The sequence below is a fragment of the Ambystoma mexicanum genome, chromosome 12 (genome assembly GCF_040938575.1).
Source record: "Ambystoma mexicanum isolate Mex_15411 chromosome 12, UKY_AmexF1_1, whole genome shotgun sequence".
Classification (NCBI taxonomy): Eukaryota; Metazoa; Chordata; class Amphibia; order Caudata; family Ambystomatidae; genus Ambystoma; species Ambystoma mexicanum.
The window spans coordinates 495722182-495746548 of record NC_090936.1 but is presented as its reverse complement, the minus strand read 5'-3'; the positions used below and the strand labels follow the sequence as shown (position 1 = coordinate 495746548).

General features: G+C 47.8%; 1 protein-coding gene across 1 annotated transcript in view; it reads left to right on the top strand.

The window, feature by feature from the left end:
- The window catches only part of LOC138513701 (solute carrier family 23 member 1-like), a 520832-nt gene that overhangs the window by 107756 nt on the left and 388709 nt on the right, over positions 1–24367 (top strand). The window lies entirely within an intron of this gene.

Here is a 24367-nt window from a genome sequence, read left to right as displayed (position 1 = left end):
TGAAGGCTTTTGAGGACATCAGCCTGGTACTAGACACTCGTTTTTAGCATTACTTCCCTGCTCGCTTTTCCTCACCCCCTCCCCATCCCTAACCCTGAATCACCTCACTGATCTTATAACTGAGGACAGACGGGCGCTTCCACATGTCAACAGTTTCTGCTGTCCCTCTTTCCTTGTCGTCTCCTCTGCACTCCGAAATCCATCTATTATACCAATTGGTCTCTCCAGTTCCATCCTCACACCTTCACCAGTGCCCCCACTCCATCTCCTTTTTCGGTTGATGACTTCGACTTTGCCAATTTTGAATATAAGTTTTGGGGAAAGAAACCCTTCATGCTCTCATACCTCTGCGACCTTTCCATCACCCACAATGTGTATGCTGCGTCCCTACCAACACATCTACGGAAGGGCACAACCACTCCAATATGCAAAAAAATCCTGTTCTCCTACCGGCCCAGTTGCCTTCGATAATCACTCTGGCACCCATTATCCGCACCCCTTATCCGCTATTTATTGTCCATTCCAACTTTTATTTGACTCTTCGACATTCCCAACCTGCTTCAAAGTGGGGACTGTTCCACCCATCCTGAAAAGAATTCTTCTCAACCACACAGCCCTGCTAACTATCAGCATATTCTCTTCTTCCACACTACTCCAGAGTTGGATATATGTGATGTTCAGCTGGATCACAACAAGGGACTTTTGCAATAAAGTGAACACTCCACTGAAGCGGTATTCAACCATGTCCCCAACTCCCTCCCTACTGCACACCACGCCCCTGATGCCTACAACAGCATACAACTACCCACCAGAGATCACCTTACCTGTTCCATGCTGAGCATAACTATAAACCACCATACATATTACCATCGTACACAAGTGTTTCAGAGCGCGGCAAGGCAAGGGAGGGGAACAGGGGAGAACAAAACAGCGATCTTATAGGCCCAGTGATATTGATAACGTGCAAGTTCATGGGAGAGGGGGAGGGGGAAAGTGGAAAGTGCAAAGCAGAGGATAAACAGATAAATAATAAATAAATAATAAAGGCAACAAACAGTGGTAGTTCAGCCAGCAATTTACAAGTGCTAGGTTTAAAGCAGCAGGCAGGGTGGGTCTGATAAGTGCAGGAAGAAAGGGGGGGGCTGTATGGGTACAGATACAGACCCCAGTGCAAGGGGTGGCCCACAGGCAGTGCTATCCTATACAAAGATTAACTCGCGCTTAGCAACCCAAGCCACCCACTCACCATACAGAGCCGTTGGAGCCCTCTCTCTCAGCTGCTCCCCTCCATCACACCAAACATCCATATAGCTCATTTACTGCCCCTAAAACACAATCCCAATATGCACACTGAATGGTCCAACCACAGCTCCCCTGACACAACAATCTTCCTGGGTGACTTTAATCAACGTAATTCCCACCCAGAAAATAACCCCATATTGAACAGTAACCTCACTCCACTCTGCCCCTAAACCCTCACCCAACCCATCACCTTGATGACACATTGCTGGCAACACACTAAACCACCTGATTTCCTGCACAAATGTGGTTTCTCTGCTAAATTGAATATGAGAACGGTCGGTAGATCATTTTGCCATTCCCTTCAAGCTCACCCTGCCACACATCTCATCCATCTCCCAGCCAGAAAAATCAAATGCATCGCAAACATAGCTCATTCCTGCCCCACACCTACCCAACCTCACTTCTGAACAATTACACAACTACAGTCACCTATGCACGCAAACTGCTCCCCATAAAACAAGCCAGATGCCTGGAAAAGGATTAGCAAAGGAACCCAAGCTAGTCCATCCGAATAGCTCTCCGACTGCTGCTCTAAATACAAGATGGCTGTATGCCGCACCAAAGCTGCCCACTACACCAACATGCTTCAATCCAACCAAATCTCATGCAGGAACTTTGTAACTTAATCAAGTCATCCGCCAAACCACCCATCATACCTACCCCACCCCCATCCTCCTTACTATGCAGCACTCTCATGGAATATTTTTGAACAGGAAGTAGTTTATGATGGGGTTGAACACCACATCACGCCACCTATACCATTCCTGCCCCTCACCCACCCAACCTCTCCTCCAGAATTACAAACCACAGTTGACAAAGCTCTCAACCACATAGCCCGCCACAAAACTCAAATCCTGCAATCACCACCAGCCATGGTTCAGTGACTCCCCCCCTCACCATAAAACAAGAAGCCAGACTCTTGGCAAGCACAAAATCCATGTTTTACCACTATGCAGACGGTACACAAATATACATTCAAATCTCCTCCTCACGTCTCAACACTTTCAAACTGTCTCTCCACCATCTTTGATGGCCACCTACTGCCTCAAACTCAACCCATACAAAATGGAATACCTCATCTGACCCACACCGGCACAGACCTAATTTCACTCTCTGGATCAAAGAACTCACATCTGACCATCATCACTCATCCCTGTCCACACCAGTCAGGCCCCTAGGCTTCACCATCGACTCACAACCACCTATCACAACACAATAACCGCCATCCCCAAAACATGCAAACTATATCTACGTTATATGCAAGATAAGACGCATCCTTCCCACTGATGACTTCTGTGAAGCAGTACAGGCGCTAGTTTTCTCTAAGTTATGGAGACTCTACCCTCACTGGACTCACCAGAAACGCTTTTGCATCCCTGCAAGCCATTCAAAATGTGGCAGTGTGACTCCTTCTAAACCTACCCAAACACTTCCACATCGCTCCAGCACTGCCAGCTCCACTGGCTACCAATATCTCCGAGAATCTCTTTCAAAGGACTCTGCCTCGTATACAAGGCCATCTACCTTCAAACCCTGTCATATCTTCACTATAAATGGAATTTCACCACCAACTGTGAGAAACCTGAAGGTGTCTCCCTAGCTAGTCCCCAGGGATATGTTATCCAGGTGGCCAGGACACAGCCATCACTATTGGATCCAGTTCCTGGGGGTGGGCCAGTGAGGGAGGATCACCTGGATGGGGGATGCCTGGGTAGTGGGACTGGGACACCGACGGGTAAGACGCGGCATCACCCTTCTTTCAACACCTTTGGCCCATCCTACCACATAGGATATTCCAAAACATTGCCCCCCCTTTTTCCAAAATGAACACTTTCGCACAAGACGAAAGACAACGGACTAACACCAGAGCCGTTTACCTGACATGTCCTAGTACAAGGGTCCGGCAAAATCAGGCAATTGAACAGAATCACACACACCTGACAGCCCTTTCCCTTCCCCACAGGGATAAAAGGTGGAGCACAAGAGCACAGGACTACCAAGGCAGACCGCACGACATGAGAGCTAACTCAGCACGGCAGTTCAAGAGGAGGCAAAGAGAGACGTGACCTTGCCCTCTCCGATCCAGGCCTGTGAAACCTCTGCAAACGGAAACATAAGACCGCGAACAAAGGCCAGCGTGTGTTGCAGCAGATGTCAATGGTACATGAGACCCTCCTCCACTGATTACCAAGCCTGGGAGACACATGTCTCGGTGGTACCAACCTTGACTCAAGCCAAGCAGTTCATTACAAACTGTGAGTCGAGGAGAGAGTCAATAAGAAACCGAACTGTGAACGAAAAGTAGCAAGCAGCTAATTTGAACTTTGAAAGGTAGAAAGCAAATCTTGATGAGAAAGGAGGAAAACCAGCGACAGAAGCGTCCTACACCACGTAGGTCCTCATGCAGGAAACTCTGGGCGATTACCCAATGGTAGACACTACCATAACTAGAAGACATTAGGAAGACGCGAAGAGAGGTCAAAGTAGTCATGCAGGGGTCTTTTAAATCTTCTGTACTGTCGAAAGTCTTTGACCGACAGATGATTGTGAAAGCTAAGGGAAATTAATCCTGCATGGTGAAAATTAGTATATGAATAGTGTGTTCACAGGAATGAACCTGACAGAGGAATGGCTACAATTATTTTTTTTAAAAGACATTAAGACTCTTGAATGCAAGAAAAGCCATTGTGAACGCGAAGGAGGGAGGCTAGCATTTGAAAAATAGTCCGAACCCAGAAGAGGGAGATCCAAAGGTGGAAAGTCATCACCCAAAGTTTGTTGAGAAAGGAACTGTTCAAGTGATTTGTCGAATATGACTTGTGAGGGGTCAGCGCCCGGAAGAGGGGGACCCAAGGGTGAAGCCACCATCCAAAGTATATGTGGGACCGACCTTTGTTTGTTGAATGCATCAGGCCTTTGAAAGCAAGAGACTTTTATTGAAAAGAGACCACCATCGAAGAACCTGATGGCTGTTACGGAACTGTTGACTCTTGCTGGGAAGGCTTGAGTGTGTGCTCTGCTCAGGAGATCCATTTTATCCTGTGCTTAAAACATGGGGAAGGCAATCACATCCTGACTTATTATTTTGTGACCATTCTTTCTTTATTGAGACTTTTACCCCACACTTCTTTTGTATTTAGAGTAAGGATTGGCAATAGGTTTTTGTTGGTAAAGGCCCATTTAGTTGGACACAAAGCCACAAAGACTGCCTTATTTTCATTTGATGGCCGCCGCTTGCTCCCATCTTAGATTTAGGTTAGGTGTTTTTCCACCCTGCATTCAGTTTAATTAACACCCTTCAACTGTGCCCACCAATCTCTGACTTTACTGTTGCCACCATGAGTTCCTTGTACCACACAGACCAGCCAACCACAGTCTCCTAAGCATTCCACCCGTCAAGATATCCTGCACACAATACTTCACCCATTGGGCACCCAGAGCCTGCAAGGCCCCCCACTCCATAGTCATGCCACACCTTTCATTATAGCTTTCTATAAAAGTCTCAAAGCTTACCTAACCAGCCAGATCAACTTCTCTTCTATCCTTTGCCCATCCTGATCTTCCTATGCTGCCCTGAAAACATTGTAACTTTGTTTTAACCTCCTAGTTTTTTAACTTTTTAAAGTGCTCCAAGACCCTCTGGGTAGGGCCAACGCTATAGAAAAGAAAAAATAAAAAAAAAATTCAACATCCATGTTGGCCACCGCCCCCGAAACAAATTGTTTAATCTGCATTCTGCTCCCCTATTATTGTAAAGCACCTTGTGATGAATCCGGTGGAGTCATCGCTGACCACCCGGCAGTAACCTCCTCTCATGTCGAAGGAACTGTGGAACCGAGAGGCACAGAAGGAACGCCAGTAGCAGGTGAACTCCCGAGCATTTTGCATATGCAGGGGAAGAACAGTTCACCTCCTGAAGCCAAAAGGACAGCAGACGTCAGGAGAAAGCCACGGAGGAGCGGCGACCGAATTAAAGAAGACTGTGAGAGTGAAGCAGACGGGAATCCTTCCCTGACCGACCACGAGGGAATATACCAGCGCATGCAAAAGCCAGTGAGTCCTCCTGAGAGCAACAGAGACACCGGGCATAGCAAATAGATCAAGGGCGTATGATTGAAAGTTACTTACCTGAGAGAGAATAGAAATGGACATGCTAAAAGGTAAATTTTCGCAAATAAACCCTTTGCTAATTTGTAAATGTACACAGTACAATACGAAGAAAGCCGAAGGAAGATAATCTATCAGGTACATGCATTATCGAATACTATACAAAGACAAATTTGGGAACTGGTGAAAAACCCAAATGAGTAGAAGTCCTGGCTGGGGAGTATAACAGGCAGTCAGAAGAGTTTGGAGTAAATCAGAAGTCCCTGGCAGGAGAGTACACCAGGCAACCGCAAGTGTGTGAAACAGAAGTCCTTGCAGGGAAGTATGCTGGGCAATTGAAGAGGATAAGAAACATTCAAAACCACCAGTATTGTGTGCATATGTTGCATTTTGCCAAGAAAGGCCCAAAGAATTATTGAAAGCAACTGTGAAGACAAATAGTATTGTGTACAGGTGTTGCATTGGCCAAGAAAGGCCCAAATAACTTCTTGAATGAAACCAAAATTGTGAAGTTAAACAGTTGTTGTGCAAGTATTGTGCTTGGCCAAGAGACGCCCAAAAGACTGTGAAACCAAAGGTTTGTTGTGTAGCGGTTGCATATGGCCAAGAGAGGCCCAAAAGAATGTGAAACTAAAGGATTGTTGTTCAAGGGTTGTACTTGGCCAAGTGAGTCCCCAAAGAACTACAGTGTATGAAAATCTCAAGGAGTAAAGCAGGATCCAGGGGATGTGTGCTACCATCTGGAACCAATTACTTTATGCTTGAAGAAACTTTTGTTTAAATCATTTATCCTTCCTTCATGAATAAGTTTCAAAACCAATCAAGGTTAAAGACAAATCCCCCTTTTAATCTTATAGTTAAGTTTGTAGTGTGAGGGTTGGACTAGAACGTTGGGGTTTTTCTTTTTTCTTTTTTTTTGTTACATCCTGACACGGACAGAGCCTTCATTTTTGTTTAGGTATGGAGACCCTCTTAGAGCAGGGTCAGACAGGCCTTTTCCCAACCCCTTTTTATTTTTAATAAAAGTCTTTAACGAAAAACATTGCAAACCTGTGTCTGACTTTCATTTCGGACTCCTCACAACCTGAACATGAGATTGCTCTGACCAGCAGAGATTTCTCAAGTAAAGTTTCAGTTTAAAACACATTTATATAATTATTCTTTCAGTTACTTCACATTGGAAGACAAGCAGAGCACTCCACGCACATCAAATAGGGCTAGAACAGCTTTATTCTTTGTAAAAAATTGAATAAGGTATGGCTATCAATGGGAGATGTAGCCCAAGCAAGGTTGGCCCAGTTGGCGGCATACAGCAAAACATGTTACTAGGTTCAACAGTGTCAGGATGGTGAAGTAATTACATTTAGTGCAAGGGTCTTAGTAAGAAGGCCTAAGGCGCTATTACAATAAGTCCAATCTCCAGTTCCCTACTCTAACAACAAGATCTCAAGATGCTCCCATGAGGTGTGAAGCCTAAGTTCACACAGTCATGGGGTGTTTGAAGCACCCAGCACACTTCTTTCTTGGCCTTGACAATTGCTTGATGAATAGCTGTCCCGGTCCTGAAGCCATAGACTCAGAGTCCTACCGGGGAAGATCCTTGTGCTCCCCATTTGCCCTAGAAATCCCTTCAGAAGGAATCTGCCCTTTTGCTCTCCCCCAGCCAGGATGCTGTTCTGACTGAGGTTTATTACCCACCATTGAAGCTTCCGAGCAGAAGCTGACCGCATGGTAGGTATTGCTATGTGGTCACCAGTAGGCTGATAAGCACCTGGGTTCTAGTGGCCTTGGACTACAAATAGGGTTTTAATTATAGCCCTCTATGCAAGGTGCCTCCCTTTCAAGGTTACAATCTGAGCTACATTGCTCAGCCAACTCCTCCTCTCGCTCTTCCTCCAACCTCCGCTTTCTAGAGCGCCATCCTAACTCCCTCCCTGTTGGTCTCCTTATAGTTCCATTTAAATGGTGCCCACCAGCTTAAGTGTCTCCATGAGGGGAAGGATTGGCTATCCCTTTTCCCCTAATCTCTGGGTGATCTGACGAAGCAGGAATTCATGGGCCGACCTCTTTCTCATATCTGCTCTCCCCGGTGGTCATCTGCATAGGTTGTGCATCTCTGGGACTTTCATGTTCCCCAATAGATTGACTGGCTTAAGCGTCATCATCCGAGGATTTAAGATATAAATGGCTGCTATCTTTGAATCGGTCATAATCAACTTGAGGTGTTGGAGACTCTGCAATCAGATCCCTGCCCTTCTGCGGTCCAGTCCCCTGTATGCGTACAGGGACTGAATACCAGGATGTCGTCACTTCTCCCCTATGGGGGTTCCATGTAATAATGTCGCCACAAAAATATCGCCATGCAAAAATATCGCCGAAAAATGGTCGTTTTTTGTGGTGACATTATTGCATGGAACATGCGGGGGACACCCCCGCAACCCCCAATTTTTTTTTTTGTTTTAATACAATTTATTTATTTATTTATTTTGCCCCTGTCACCACATATCTGGTCACACAAATAATATCGCCACGACATTTTCCCGCCGATATTATTTATGGCGACCATATATGTGGCGATATTATTGCCTGATACCCCTATGGGGAACCCTTTCCCATGAGGCCAGAAAAGTGAGGCTGCTACCCGATAGTCCCCCTGGGGGTGGTACTCAGCGGGTGGATCTCATGAAGATTAGTGACAACCTGGGAAGAACTCAGTATCCCTATAGCCCACCTAACCCTGATACGCCTTGCTACTCCCCCGCTCACCAGTACCTTCCCTAGTGTACTCATGTAACTTCGCCGTACCAGTCGGGTAGGAAGTACTGAGACGAGGAAGAGTGTGGGCTCCTCAAGGGACTTGTATCCCTTATGTACCGAGCCGAGGAAGAGACCAACTGAGTCACTGGGAGTCCTCAACATCAGTGCCGGGATGAGGAAGAGGTGTGGCGCAAAAAGAACACCCCTATTGAACGGTCTTATTGGTATAAGAGCCCTATTGGCTGAGCTATCATTAAAACAGAAGACAGACTTCCAAATCACAGAGGCCCTCCCTGGAGGGACCGGGAGATTCGAACACTGTGTAGTAAGGAATTAACAGAAAGATACCCGCCTGCAGTTATGTCGCCAAAAGGTCAGTTGTGAAAATGCTGGAGCGGGACACAGGTGACGGAGCACCCAGCCAAATGGGGCTGTGCAGTCTAGCAGCAGGGAGCCACTGCAGAGCTGCTGCAGTCCCTAGAACAATCGGAGGAGGCCAGGAGACCTCTGGAAACTGCTGCAGAATCATTGCAGTCCCTGGAAGGATCAGGGGCGCCGGAGAGAGCAATCTAAACAGGTACGCAACTGTGAGACACCGGTAAGCACCAAGAAGAGGGTGAGGAGACCTGAACAATTGTGGGGACCTCCAAAAGAGTGGGAAAACTTTGCCTAAAGTATCAGGACCCAAAGGGGCAAATACAAAAAGGGTCTGGGACCCAAGAGAGAGATGCCTATGGCAAAGGGTCCTGTGACCAGAAGGAGAGAAGGAAACCAATACAAAAACATCTGAGGAACAAGACGAACTGAGATAGGCCTCAAACCCACAGCCAATGACAAATTGCCTCTGGGATCATCATCATAGTCACAGTACCTGGCATGGTAGTGAACCAGATAGACTGGAACACAGTGAACACTGCAGATAATGAAGAGCACTTGAAAGGCCAGGAGAAGGGAGACATACCTCTTGGTCTTATGAATATTGTTGAACCAGCCAAGATATGAGTCATTCTCTTGGCATCCTCAGGAGCTTTTCGAAAGAACAGGGGGAAGGGACACCTGCGTCTTGATAAATATTGTGGAAAGAATCAAGTGGAGGGAAGTTCCCTCTTGGCTTTGTGAAACCTCTGTTAAAAGCCAGGAAAAGAAAGACGCTGGTCCTGGCATTGTGAGAACCAGTGAGCAACCAGAGTAAGGTCAGGGAGAGGGAGTCATCCTCCTAACGCTGTGAAGATACAAGAATTTTGTTGTGTGTGTTTTGCTGCAATACCCTCAAACAACCTTTTTAAGACTTTTAAATTAAATTCCTGGAGAAGAACAATTTGGTTTTCTTCACCCAGAACTAAACTTCGGATTGTTGTCCAGAAGAGGGGAGCCATTCTTTTGGACCAAGAAGAGCACTTCTGTTCCTTTGTTAGTTTATAGTGTAAGGGATGGAATTAGGCTTTTGACAGAGGACGGTGGACTCTTTGCTTTAGACTGATATCCCGACAATTTCCTTAGTATTAGTTGAGGCAGGGAAACCCTTAGAACTAGGGTTAGGTAGGGTTTTCTCTTTTATTTCTCACTTCGTCTATAGCCAAAGGAATGCCGCCAGTGTGTCAGTCGCCTACTTCTACACCCTTACACTACCCACGGGTCAACCCATCTCTCTTCTATACCATCTCTGATCATTCCCCACCATGCAGAACTCTGAGTGAGAGATCCTTGCACTCTGCAAATGGGCTTGTGGATTCTATGCAACAATGTTGTTGGATTTACTATTTTAGAGTGCTTGTGGTGCAAGTATCTTTGGGCTTTTGATGTGTGCTTTTGCCTTCTATCCTCAAATACCCATTGAATCTCACATGCAGAGATCTTGTTGTGCACACAAGCAAGTCATCTCATTGTACTAAAAAAGGGGAGGGCTTCCTGTGAAGGGAGTGTTTTGGGTGTGATGGGGGAGGGGATGTAGGCAGACCTTTGGGAGAAACCTTCAATAACCCCTCCAGTGGTCACATCACCAAGCAGATGACTTTCCCTGTTCCCTAGGCCCCCCAACATCTCCCTCAGCCCTCCCTAATGTGACTGCCATGGACAATATAAATACACGTGCACATAAGTGGAAAGGGTGGATGCTGTGGTGACGCTCTTAGTGCAGATACACCTATGGTAACGACTTGCTCTAAAGGCATGAATTGCCTAATTTTGCAATCATTTCTGAGGATGTTCTTTTGCGAGGCGAATCACTAAATGATGGAATCTTGATTGAAGCATGGGGACCAATTCTGGCTTGATTTGCTCTGGGTCTGCTAAAGCTATAACGTGGCAGTGAGATGGGGCTCATAGGTGTGCATTATAAGTATGCAAGTGGAAGCATCATGCAGCGACAATAGTAGACCTCAGGATAGATGGAAGATATCAGGGAAACGCCCTGGAGCATTGAGGAGTGTCTACCCTCTGCGAGGGTGCAGAAGTAAGGCTTGGACACAATGGTGGCATGTTTTTGGGCAGAAACCTTTATTATATGAAAAAGGGTTGGAAAAATGCCTTTCAAAGGGATTGTGTCCTCCAACGGATTACACATCTTTGATAGTAATTACCACAGCTGTGCTGCTTCGGAAAACTTTTTCGGCGTAGGCGTCCTGCGTCGATTATGTCGATACGCTGTCCCTCGAGGGCCTCCGTCAATGGTCGATGTCACCGGCTGTTATATCTAGGATGCACAATGCCCGTAGCCTCAGTTCTGTTTTTTCTGCGAATTTGTTCGCTTTGGAATCTCGGCGCGCCTCGGTTCTTCTAACTTGATCATGATGTCTTTGTCTTCTTCTACCCCGAAGTCGGGCTTCAAAAGGTGTCGGGACTGCGGTTCCAAAATGTCCCTTACGGCCCTGCACGACGTTTGCCTCTGGTGCCTCAGTGAAAGCCACGCCACCGACGATTGCGATGACTGCCAGTTCCTGACTTCCAAGGCCTTGCGGGAGCGGAAGAAGTTGTTGTCGGTAGGTAGGGTTTCTAAAACCCATAAATCGCAATCTACTGGTCTTTCGACTGACGATTCGAGGGGCGACTCTTTGAGGGGCGACTCTCTGCGTCAGCGTAAGTCCTGGGGGTCTCTGTCTCTGAGTGGGTCCCGTCATTCCTCTGCCTCTTCGAGGCATTCCCGGAACCGCCGTCACCGGTCGCCTTCCCCGTCCTCGTCGGAGGGCTCTGCTAGACGGAAGGGTAACTTGTCCCACTAAACACTCATCACCGTTCCATCCACGCCTTCGAGAGAAGCCGGCAAGGAACGAGCTAGAGCCACCACTCTCACACCTTCGGGCTCATGCAGTTGGCGCGATCATCGGGAGCCGTTGAGGTCCCGATTGGACAAGGGTGTTCGTCATAGCCTTGCCAGGCCCAGGACCTGGTCCTCGATGCCGTCGCAGCCTGTGAGGCCTTCTAAGAAGGCATCAACGCCATCGGTGCCATGTCCATCGAGGGACTCTCTCTCTCGGCTCCGGCCTTGAAGAAGTCGTCGGTGCCACGGCCGTCGAAGGACACGCTCGGGGCTCCGGTGTCGAAGTCGTCGCCGCCTCGGTCGATGTCGATGCCGATCCCATTGGCGCCCTCGACGCCTTTTGAGGAGAATTTACCGGAGGTGCCCCGAGGGCTGTGGAAGCTCTGAGAAAGGCTCTCAGCAAGTCTGTGAGGCCTCTTTTTGTGCCCTACTCTGTTCCTCCTCCCAGGGTGGATGTGTTCCAACCCTTGGAGTATATTTCAGAGGTGGAGGAAGGGTCTGATGAGGAGGGGATTGTGCCTCCTGAGGTTCCTGATGACCTGTTGTCTGGTCATAGCCAACTGGAAGACCTTCGTCAATCCTTACATGACGCCAGTGGTCTTGATACCTCTCCAGAGGTTGAGTTTGGCAGGCCTGAGCCTGGTACACATGCTGACTCCCCGTATAGGCGCCTCATGTCGAGGGTGACTAAGTATTTGGGGTGGTCTGCTCCATCTGCTGATTTTCTTCAGGATGACCTGACAGACATCCTGGATCAAGGTCCGCCCACTGTTGCCATTTCATATGGCGTTGCAAAGAAGGGTGGCAGCAGCTTCGACTGCTCCGGAGAGTCTCCCGGCAGTGAATAAGTCGCTTCCGAAAAAATACCGCCCAGCCAGTGGTGACCCCTGCTACTTGTCAACGCACCCTACTCCGGAGAGTTTGTTGGTGCAGGCAGCTACGGCCCCAGCAAAGCATGCTGCTTACCCTACTATCCCTCCGGATAGGGACGACAAGCGATTTGATGGTTGGGTGAAGAAGGTATTTTCTTCTGGGTGTATGGCTTTAAAGGCAGCCAACTCCGTTTGTGCCCTGGCAAGATTCACTCACACTCTGTGGAATTGTATATCGTTGGCGGCTGAGCATATTTCGGAAGGGGAGGAATGGAATGGAATGGAATGGTTTGCTAGCCTTCATGCAAGACGGCAAGGATGCCATGTGTGAATCCGGTCAGTCGGGTCTGGACATGGCAGACTGTGTCAGCCGGTCCATGGCTGCGAGCACCGTGATACGCAGGTTTGCGTGGTTGCGGAAGTCTGGGTTTGCTCCGGATGTACAATCCCGGCTTCTCAACATTCCCTTTGATGGTGTCCATCTTTTTGGCAGCAAGGCTGACGAGAGCCTTCAAAGGTTGCAGACCTCCAAAGCTGCAGCAAAGTCTTTGAGTGCTGCGGTACGACAACCTCTGCCTTTTTTCGTCCTAGGGGACAGCAATGGAGGGGAGGTTCCTTTCGGTACTACTCTTCCTTTGGTCGATCGAGAGGAGCTGCCAGTCAAAGGGGCCTCCGTAGGAGTACCAGAGGTGGAAAGCAAGGTACTCGAGGTGCCAAAGCCGCCTGGGCAGTTGCCTCTTTGCCATCAGGCACTGCCGCAGCCGCGTCCGCTCAGTCATGAGGCCATGTCCCATGGTTCGCCGGTTGGGGGCAGACTGGCGCAGCATCTTGGAGAATGGCATGCCATTACTTCAGATGTGTGGGTTCTGGAGATCATAACCCACGGCTACTGTCTCCCCTTTCGGCAGAGGCCTCATGACAATCCACCGGGGAAGCTCTATTTGAAGCGTCCAGATCCGCCCCTTGCGCAGGAAATCCTATCCCTGCTGGAAAAAGGCGCCTTAGAACTGGTGCCTGTAGCGAAGAGGAACAAGGGTTGGTATTCCCCTTATTTTTGATCCCGAAAACAGACGGGGGGATTGAGACCCATCATGGACTTGCGTGGGCTGAACAAGCTCCTCAGGAGGACAAGTTCAAGATGGTAACTCTTTCTCAAGTCCTCCAGGCCGTTCAACTGCAAGATTGGTTGGTGTCTCTAGACCTCAAGGATGCTTACTTTCATATGCCGATTCATCCAAAGCACAGGAAGTACCTGAGGTTCGCGGTTGGCGACTCGCATTTTCAGTTTCGGGTCCTGCCGTTCCGATTGACTTCCGCCCCGAGGGTCTTCACCAAGCTAATGGTGGTGGTGGCAGCATATCTCAGGAAAGGGGGGATTCACATCTACCCCTACCTGGACGATTGGTTGATCAGGACATGCTCTCCCGAGCAAACCCTCGATCATCTGTCCGTCACCTGCCACTCCCTTCACAAGCTGGGCTTCTCCCTCAATTTAAAGAAGTCCCATTTGACACCTACCCAACAGCTCCAGTACATCGGAGCAGTGCTCGACACATCCCTGGGGCAGTGTTCACCTCCCCAGGTGAGGGCTCATCACATTCTGCAGAGGGTGGACAAATTTCAATGTGACCAGAGTCTCCCGGCATTTGAGTTCTTGAGGTTGCTCAGCCTCATGGCATCCTGCATTTTCCTGGTGCCAGGGGCCAGGCTGTGGATGAGATCTCTGCAGTGGGCTCTCACGATGCAGTGGTCACAGTTCTCCGGCAGGATGTCGGATCCCGTTCAGATTTTGCCCTCGGTCGCACAGGATCTTCTGTGGTGGGCTGTTGAAGGCAATCTGATGAAGGGTGCTCCATTTTGGCAACCATGGTCGGCGATGACGATCGTGACGGACGCATCCCTCATGGATTGGGGAGCTCATGCCAACGAGTTGACGGCCAGCGGCTTTTGGTCTCTGTCGGAGTCAAGACTCCACATCAATCTGTTAGAGCTGCGGGCTGTCAGGCTAGCCCGGAAGGCTTTTCTGCCATCTGAGAGAGGGAAGAATGTCCTGATTATGACGGACAATACAGTGGCCATGCACTACCTCAACAAAAAGAGGGGGGCAGGGTCACTCCCATTGTGCAGGGAGGCGATGCAACTCTTGTTCTGGGCCATTCAGCAGGACATTTCGATCTCGGAAGTTCATCTGGCCGGAGATGAAAAAACGGCGGCGGACGCTCTGAGCAGGCAGAGCACGGTCGCTCACGAGTGGGAGCTGGCTCAGGAAGTTATGTTAGAGATCTTCGCCCTTTGGGGAACCCCGCAAGTGGATCTCTTCACCACCAGTGTCAACCGAAAGTGCAAAAGATTCTGCTTGCAGGAATTTCCTCCAAGAGGAGCCTTAGGGGACACGTTCGTAGTGGAGAGGTCCTTCCCACTGCTGTATGCGTTTCCTCCAGTTCCCGTCGTTCCGCAGGTTTTGCAGAGGTTACAGAGGTTCGGTTCCCGGGGGATCCTCATTGCTCCGGCATGGGCCAGGAGAGCGTGGTACCCGGACCTTCTCGACATGTCCATCTGTCCTCCACGACATCTTCCCTACTGAGATGACCTACTCTCACGGGAGTGGGGTCGGGTTCTCCATCCAGAGGTCAAGTCCCTCCGCCGTCACACTTGGTATCTGAAAGGTTGAGGTATAAGGATTGGGACCTCCCCGAAGTCGTGATGGAGGTGTTGCTTTCGGCCAGAAGGCCTGCAACGAAAACTCTGTACCGTTGCCGTTGGAGAAAGTTCTGGGACTGGTGCAGGGTACAGAATGTGGCTCCTTTTCAATGTTCCATTCCTATGGTTTTGTTGTTTTTGCTTTCCTTCGCCACAAGGGCCTGCAAGTAGGTACCATTAAGGGTTACCTGGCGGCGTTATCCATATTTAAGCTCTCGTCCTTTAATCTCTCCGTTTCTAAAAGGGCTAACTAATGTGTTTCCACCGTCGCCTTTCCAGGTGCCGGGTTGGGATTTAAATTTGGTTTTAAAGTTCCTAATGGGAGCTCCGTTTGAGCCCTTACATTCTTGTCCGTTGCGACTGTTGTCTTTTAAAACTGTATTTTTAGTTGTGGTTACTTCCGCACGCAGAGTGAGTGAGTTGCAGGCACTTTCCGCCAAACCACCCTTCACTGTGTTCCATAAGGACAGGGTTGTCCTTAGGGTGCGGCCTTCCTTTCTTCCGAAGGTTGTGTCGGACTTCCATCTGAGCCAGAAGGTAATTCATCTGGCGTTCTATCCTCCTCCACATCCTGGTAAGGAAGAGGAGAGGCTCCATAGGTGGGACCCTAGGAGAGCTTTGAGTTTCTATCTCTCACGGAGGTCCCGGATCAGAGTGGACATCAGCTCTTTATTGGTTATGCTGGAAGGCGTTTAGGTCAGGCTGTTTCCAAGCACAACTTATCTAGATGGATCATTTTGGCGATCTTGGAGTGTTACCGTTTGGTGGGAAAGGACCCTTCAGTAGGCTTACGGGCTCATTCTGCTAGGGGTATGGCTGCCTCCACTGCCCTACAGAGGGGTGTTCCGATTCGTAGTATTTGAGAAGCAGCCACATGGGCCTCTGTTTGAGAAGCAGCCACATGGGCCTCTGTCCATACTTTTGTGAAACATTATTCCTTGGACTCTATCCATGGGCAGGATTTGGCCTTTGGTAAGGCAGTCCTCTATTCTGCAATTTGATTTGGCATTTTAAATTGATGCAATTGTAAATTCTTTTCCCACCTCCATACGTTGGTACTGCTTTGGGAGTCAGTCAAAGATGTGGAATACGTCGGAGGACACAATCCCTTCGAAGAACAAGTTACTTATCTTACCTGGTAACATTCTTTCGATGGGATGTTCCTCCGACGTATTCCACATCGTACCCTCCCTACCTGCCCCTCTACAGAATTTCTTATGCGATTGCAGCTTACGTTTCTGCAAGGATTTCTGTAGTCATATTGGCAGGAGATCTGTGCCACATGTTCTGGGGAGAAAAAACTACAACCGAGGCTATAGGCATCCTAGATATAACATCCGGTTGACATTGACCATCTACTGAGGCCCTCGAGGGACAGCGTATCGACGCAGGACGCCTACGCCGAAAAAGTTCTCCGAAGCAGCACAGCTGTGGTAATTACTGTTAAAGATGTGGAATAAGTTGGAGGAACATCCCATCTAAAGAAAGTTACCAGGTAAAATAAGTAACTTGTTCTTCTGTCCCTAAAACTGAGAGGGGTTTCCTTGCCACTAAGGAAATTGTCATAATGTCCAAATTATAACATCTGTCCCTGTAGTGTCTCAAGCCTATTTCTGTCCCTAATACTAACCTATTAAACTAACTGTGCAAGGATGATCTCTTCCTAAAGTAAATGGTTCTATGTAGATCCGTCCAACAGACAAGTTTCCAGCCTCTCTGGTATTCAGAAGTGCCAAAAATAAAGACATTTTCAAAACTATAGGACTCCTGGGTTACGGTCATAATCTTTTCCCCTAGATTCCTTCTTATAGTGTTTCTCACTTTTTGGACTTTTTGAGCTTTTTGCTCATACAAATGTCAATAGGTTTTTTCGCAAGAATGTACTCTTTATGCTTCTCCCATTTATTCCACCAACTTCGCACACTATTTTTGCCAAGCGTAGGATTTGGTTCAGTTTGTATTCTTCACTTATTTTGGGTGCGGGTCCCAGACTCGCAATATTGAAATCGGCTTGGTACACTCTTCTGCTAAGCCTTCATACTCTCATGGACTGTCCCGCTTGCCAAGCAATAGTCCCAGTGTGGACTAACCCTCTTTGGGTTTCTCATGTGGGTGTGTGTCCCAGACTCACACTTTGTTCGCAGGGTCCCAGACACTCTTGCTCCGGCTTCTGCCTTCACCCCCTTGCTCTCCCAGGCCTCCTGTGCCAGTAGGGTAACCCGCATGCCTGTTTGCTTTTCTCTGGAAGGTACTCGCATTTCCTGAGCCGCTGCTGCTTCTCTGAATGCTCCACTTGCGTTCAGGGCTTCGTCATGGTCGGCAATGGCTTTCCTGATGTCTGCTTCTTCCCGGTGGTGCATCCTCTCTCCTGGGCGCTTCGCTGGTGCTCTGGATACCCAGAGGTTGCACCCGGCAGTAACGCGAGCAGTCCATTCTTCTGGGACCTTGCTCGCATTCTCCTCCTCTGCTCTCGGCTTCCCTCCTGCTCGCTCCCATCCTTTTCGACCCCCTGCATGACTTCCCCGTTTTCTCGTTGGAGGATGGTTTTCGTATTGCATCTCAGTTGTGGCATGTTTGAACTCCTGCATTTGAAAATGACAGTGCTTTGGGCCAATCACATTGCTGAGAAGCTAGAATGCTTACTTTGCTATTCCAGTGTGATCTTTGGACTCCTGATCATCTTTTTCTCAATTGTTGAAAAGCTGGAGTACTGTTTCGGTTTCTCCATAGAGATCCTCAGACTTGTTGTAATTTTCTTCTCAGTACATGACAGAGTGAAATGTAATATACTTTGCACTCTCTGAGGTTGGAATCTTATCAAGTATATTAGTTTGACTAACTTGACTATAACAGATACTGGCCCTATCAAAAGGAGGGATGGGAAGATTAAACATTGAAAGACAGTTTAGGTTAACTACTGCGGGGGAGTACTGCATTCTCTGAACATGCTCGTCCCATATCCCATAAGGGGGTTCCTCCCCTATGTGATCGTCCCTTGGTGCAGCACCCCCAGGGGGACTATTGTACCGTGGATGCACCGCCCTGGCCCCATGAGAAATGTCTCCCCCTAGAGGAGGATTTCTGCTCCCCTCCTGCTTATAACCAGGGCCATGTCTCTGTTGTACCCAGGCCTTAAAATGGAGGTGCCATCTTCCCAATTAGGATGAGTACCCAGATTGAGGTTCAGGCAGATGACTGATAATGGTGTGGGAACTCCTAGATAGTGGTCCTATGAGTTTTGGACAAGCAGTTCCAGCTGTGTTCTGGTAGAGGTATCAATCCCCCTCCCTGATGTCTTTAAAAGAATATGTGGGTACATTTGGATGAGAGCACAGATAAGGGGCTGGGCAACCATCCGTTTACCAACTCTGATGTAAAACAGGAGGGTGTATTTGCATATGCAATTCCTGTGACACTGGCTGGGTCCTGCTCTACTGCTTCTATCATTTGTTCAAATGACACCTGAATAACACTATATTAAGATATCCCCAAACCTGAAAACACTTTGCATGGGCCTGCAACCTGTGACTCGTCAGTGGTTTTGGACTACCACTTAAATGATCCCTCCCCATTGCTGATGAGGGTTGTGGTCCAAAACACCTGGAGAGCCAACGGTTGCAGTCCCCTGCAAAATATGCTCCAAATGTTCAGGTGTTCGCTCAGATGCAAACAAATGTTTACCCGGAACCCTGTGGCGATCATTTTAATGGGCCCTGTAGGGATGAGAAGTCATTTGGGGGAGGGGTGGAAATGGTTGCCACCTTACTAGGTATGCCCAGATCAATTTGGGTTTCGGCTGTCTTATTAGGGCCAGAATGTTTTCACATTAACAGAGGAATCTAGAGAACAGATGTTCATTCTGGCCCCAAAAAGTCAGCCTACTCCCAAAGTGATCAGAGCACACCGTCAGGCAGCTAGTATCTGAGCATGCCTGACTATATATGCATCAATGTGACCGCTTTCATGCACCTCCTGTTCTTTCTCTCCAACATCCTTTTGATACTGCCATATATTTGGGCACAGCTTGCATGAAAGAAGAAATTACGTACCTCCGGTAATGTTCTTTCTGGTTTATGTTTCTCCCACAGATTCCTTGTCTTGGATATTCTTTCACGCAGCATCATATCTCTGAAACTTCTCAGCAGGGGGTGCTGTAAGGCTCAGGCGTCGAGGATCTTCAGCGATGTCGTCTAGTCTGGATGTGACTTCAGCATTAGCATAAATATCATGCACAGTGCCATGTGACCTCTGTTATCATGTTTCCCAGCGCTCAGCGCAGGGATCACATACGATACGAGGCGCCTTGTAGCGGTGAAGGAGATGACAAAAGGAGAGGGAGCTCTCTAATTGCAGGGTAGAAAGAGGGTGTGATGAGGAATCCTGGGAGTAACATCTGTCGGAAAGAACATCACCAGAGGTAAGTAATTTTGTTTGTCTAATTGATTGTGTTCTCCCACAGATTCATCATCTTTGATAGAATCCCATAACAGTAATAGATCGTAGGAGTCCTTGCCTCACATGGTGTAAAAGGAGTGACAAAACGTTTGCGGTGTCGCACAAAAAGTGGTCGACCTCCCTGGTTCTGCATCAGCTGCAAAATGTCCCGCAATGGCAGTGGTACAGAGCCTTTGTTGCTGGCCTCCTGGCTGAAAAACACTTCTATTATGTCTGCAGGGAGGTTCTTGTCCCTGAACCTCAGTCTTTCAGAAGCCAGGCTTGCAGTCTGAGCATACCTATGATCAGGTGAAGAATTGGGCCACTCTCCCTCTCCTCGGATAGTAGGCCTGTTCTCTGGGTGCAACACCACGGAGGCCAGATGGCCATGTTCAGATGGTCTGGGTTCCACGTCCTCCTGTTCCAATAAGAATAATGGTTGCACCGTACCTCTTCAACCTCCTGATCACTTGGGGAATGACAATGAGTTGTGTGGGAACGGGTACAGAAATTGGACATTTCAATCCACTATGAATGTGTCCCCCAGTGCCTCTCTTGGGAGGAGGGTGGGGAGATTCCTTGGAGTAGAAAAGTTTGCATTTTTTGTTTACACTGGATGCAAACAAGTCCACCTGGAGGGGTGGGGGAACAGCAGAGGGTGAAAATCTCCAAAAAGATTTCCTGGCACAGCTCCCATTGGTGGGAGAAAGAGCCCTGCCTTCTCAGGGCATCTGTCATTGTGTTCTGCATCCTGTCAAGATTAATTGCCGACAGAGATATCTAGTTCTGTTAACACCCAGAGCTGCATTGCCTCTCTGGGGGAGTGACCATACACCTGATCAGAATAGTCTTCCCCTGTATGAAGGGCAAGGAGGCCATCAACACCAGCCTGATTGCCCTCCGCTGTAACCGGTTTATGTGCAACCTTGTCTCCCCCAGGGACGATAGTCCACACACCGTCGGCTTGTTCAGTCAGGTAAGCACCCCAGCCTTTCAGCGAAGCATCTGTGACCAGTCTTCTCTAGCCATGGTTGCCAAAAACACTCTGGCCATCACGTTCTCTCTGCAAGTCCACCACAGGAGATTCTGCGCATCTCTTGTCAGGACTTGAATTAAATCAGCCATGCTGTCTGATACCCGTGGCCATTGATTTCTGAGTACACACTAGAGCAATCTCATTATCAATGTGGTCTCGGGCAGCAGGAAAATGCAAGATGCCATTAGAAATAGCAAACTTCAGAATTCCAGGGCTGGCAGGTATTTATTTATTTATTGGTCATTTGTTAGGCGCTTATACAATTAGCAAAACTGTTTCAAAACGCCCACAGGGCGACAGGATGGGGACAGGGGAGGTAGACAATGAGGTTCCATGTCTTAAAATCACGGCAAAAATGGCAGTGGTTTTTTGCGCCACAATCATGTAAAGGATGCGGGGGACACCTCTGCAACCCCAGGACCAATTATACCATTCAAGGGGACACCCCTGCTCCCCTTAAATGGTATAATGGGGTACACCTTTACTGGGTCAAACCACAGCATTTTTGCGGGGATTTCTTTTTTTTCTTTTTTTCTTAGCAACTACAATTTTGCCGCAATTTTATTACCCGATACCGACAATGAATTACAATAAAGATAATTAATTGAGTTAATAGTGCAAACAAAAGTATGGGGGGTTTTGAAATCTGGGGACCATCTTTTTGATGTGTAGAGCCCTGTCCTCGGAAGTAAAAGCCTTTCCTGAGGGAGAATACAGAACCGTACCGATGAACTGGAGCATTTTGGAGTGTGTCACTTGAGACTTATCGAAGTTGAGGGAGGAGCCGAGTCTGTGGAGGAGGTAGCGTGTGCGATCTAGATCGCTGAGTAGCCAATTTCAGGACTGAGCTCTGATCAGTCAATCTTCCAGGTAGGGAAAAATGTGAATGCGTCGTTTCTCGAGACTGACCGCTACTATCGCCAACAGCTTTCTGAAGACCGTCGGGACAGAGGTGAGCCTGAAGGGCAAAACTGCAATTGGTAGTTTGCCTATGTTGAACCTCCGGTACTTCCTGTGCTTTGGACTGGCATATGAAAGTAAGTATCCTAGAGGTCGAGTGATACCAACCGATCCATAAATTTCCAAGGCCTGGAATATCTTCGATGTTACCATCCTGAACAAGTTCCTCGGGAACGTCAAATTCAAGTGCCTCGGGTCCAAGATGGGTTGCAGACCTCCATCCTTTTTGGGGACTAGAAAGTAAAGGGAGTACCATCCCTTGTTCCACTGGCTCTATGGCACCCTTCTCCAGCATAGAGGCAAATTTGTTCTTGTACAGCGGTTCTGGAACTGAGGGTGGCCGGACGGGACTGGGGCAACTTGCTGAGTACTTTAGAAAAATGAGGCAGTACCCTTGAGAGATCACCTGCTGTGCAGATGCATCCATAATAATACTCCACCATACCGTATTGGGATGAAAAAAGATTCTGAGCGGTTTTGGTCTGGAGCCACACTGGAGGGGATCGAGCTTGGAGGGGACCGAAGCATGAGTGGACTGGGCCAAGATGTCATTTTGAGTCATACTCTGTTATCTCCTTAGCAGGAGGTCCTCACCCGAAGGTATCTTTCGCCTTCACCATAATTTGCCTGAAAGCTACATTAGGATGGACATGAGGGTCGCTTGTTCAAAATGTACCTCTGGAGAGTTGACCAGTCCACTAGCATCTTTAAAAGTTGATGCTAAATCGATTAATCAGTCTTCCTCATTTTGGAATTCCTCAGGTACTTTTCCAACGGCTCAAATCCGAATGGAATTTGATCTTCTTCGAAGGTGTTCTGCAGCAAGTCCCTTTAAGTCCTCTCAGACTACAGGATGAACCTCGATGTCGAGGATTCCTCGAAAGCCAATGGGCCTCAAAGTCTCTGCCTGTGCAACTTCAAAGAATGACAAGGCCAGTAGGGTTGTAGACAGTGTCGCGAGCTCTCCAGTCTTTGTTGAGGTCTTAACCACCCACAGGCTTCTAGGCATGTGGGAAGGACTGGACTCAGAGACCCTGCTGGCTTTGATGGGCGCGGTGGGCTCGACTGTCTTCTTTACAATTGAAGAGGAACCGGGCAGACCCGCTTTCTTTAAGAGTGTAACATTTTGAGCTGAAACTCTTACTACTTTTCTGCTGAGATGGTTTTTGAGGGAAATATACCCATCTAGAAGTCGGTCTTCTCTTCTTTGACAAAAAAGAAGAGTGCTGGGATTTGCTCCTCGAGTTGGATATTTTTGTGTTTTTTTAGACTTCTTTTTCTCCCTCTCATGCGATTTTTATTTATTCACCCACACCCCTCCTGTTTCAAAGGGGTTCTACTGGACGACCTTGATGCCGAACACCCAAGAGTTAATTTTGAAGCCCTCTCCTTCAAGACTGTCCTATTTTGGCATGAAGCACCGCCAGTGATTACCTGATCTTCACCACAAGCAAAGCTTTTGTTGGTTGCTGAAAGACATTTTAGTGGCGCAATATCGACATTTCTTACAACCATAAGGTTTCAGTGTCAACATGATTGACAAAATTTAGAGCTGATTTCCTCAGGCTACAGTAGTTGTTCCCGAGAAGCGTGCTAAGCATGCAGAAAAAATTAACGGAGTCACGGGGCAAGCATGGATGAGGAATCCATGGGAAGACGCAATCGATTCTAAAAGGTTTTTACAGAGTTCTGCTGGCATATTGTGAGCTGCATCGTGGACGTTTTTCATGCTTGACATGACCAAGTATATGCTAGAAGGCAGGAAAAGTGAGCGCTCACCGCCACTGGCATAACCTCAGGGAACATGAGCACAAAGTCTGCACACCAAGCCTAAAGTGTTACCGAGCTCAACTACAACCGGGTTTGGGGGAATGCTGTCCTTTGATTGAATGGTGCTGAATCTTCTTTTTTGTGTGTTTTGTAAGTAAAAACAATGTAGAAAAACCTTTAACATTACAGCATGAACATTCCTTCCATAATCATTCTCTATCATAACAGCACATCCTTAAAACTGGCTTAATTTCCTCCTATCTAGACACTGGTCGTACCACAAATTCCAACATTTTCATTACAGCAATTACCAATCTAGTTTGTTCCCCTATTAACATCCATCCCCACCACTCTGTTAGATTAAGGGTTTCACCCATCCATTCAAACCCCTACAAGAAGGCACTTCTAATTTGCTTTAATGATTCACAATTGATTATCGAATGCATGGGTGTTTCAACAGTATCACTGTTCTTACAGTATTGACACTGAGTGTTTTCCACTCCTAGGGTTTTTCTTAGCCATTGCACCTCTTTCCTGTCCAAGACGTTTAAAAGGCATCTAAGCATTACGTCTCTATACCTTGAAGATGGAAATTGTTGGAGGTATCTAGGAAGGACATTTAGTTCTTTCCTTTCTGCGATCAGCGGTCTTTTTTGTTTGACTTTCAAATTGATCTTGGGTAGAGATCCAATCCCCTGCCATAAGTTTCCTCTTTGCCTTAATAGGATTTAGCATCAACATTTCCATCTCTAGATTCTTTATCATTAAGATGCTTTACACTTTCAATCTCCAAAGTTAAAGATGCTTATTTTGGGACCCTTGACCTAGATCCAGGATTTCAAAAGGCAAAGTCGTAGAATCGGAAAGTACTGCTGAGTAATCTCCCCATTAAAAAAAGTCTAACAGGTCTGTTGGAGAGATTTTTATAAAAATGTGGGGAAGGAAGGAAGAAGACAAATTCCGACCCACAGAACAGTACAACCCCAACCAATCCAAATGGCCCAGAGAAGCACACAAACACCAAAAGCACCATAAAGGGAGGGGGGAAAGTGTTGAGGGGCATACTGAAGCTCTCCCCATTAATCTCTAGATAAACTTGCTGAATATGGATGGCACTTGCCTTAACCAAACGGCAGCAGCCAATCTATGCGGTGAAAAACCATAGTCCCTACA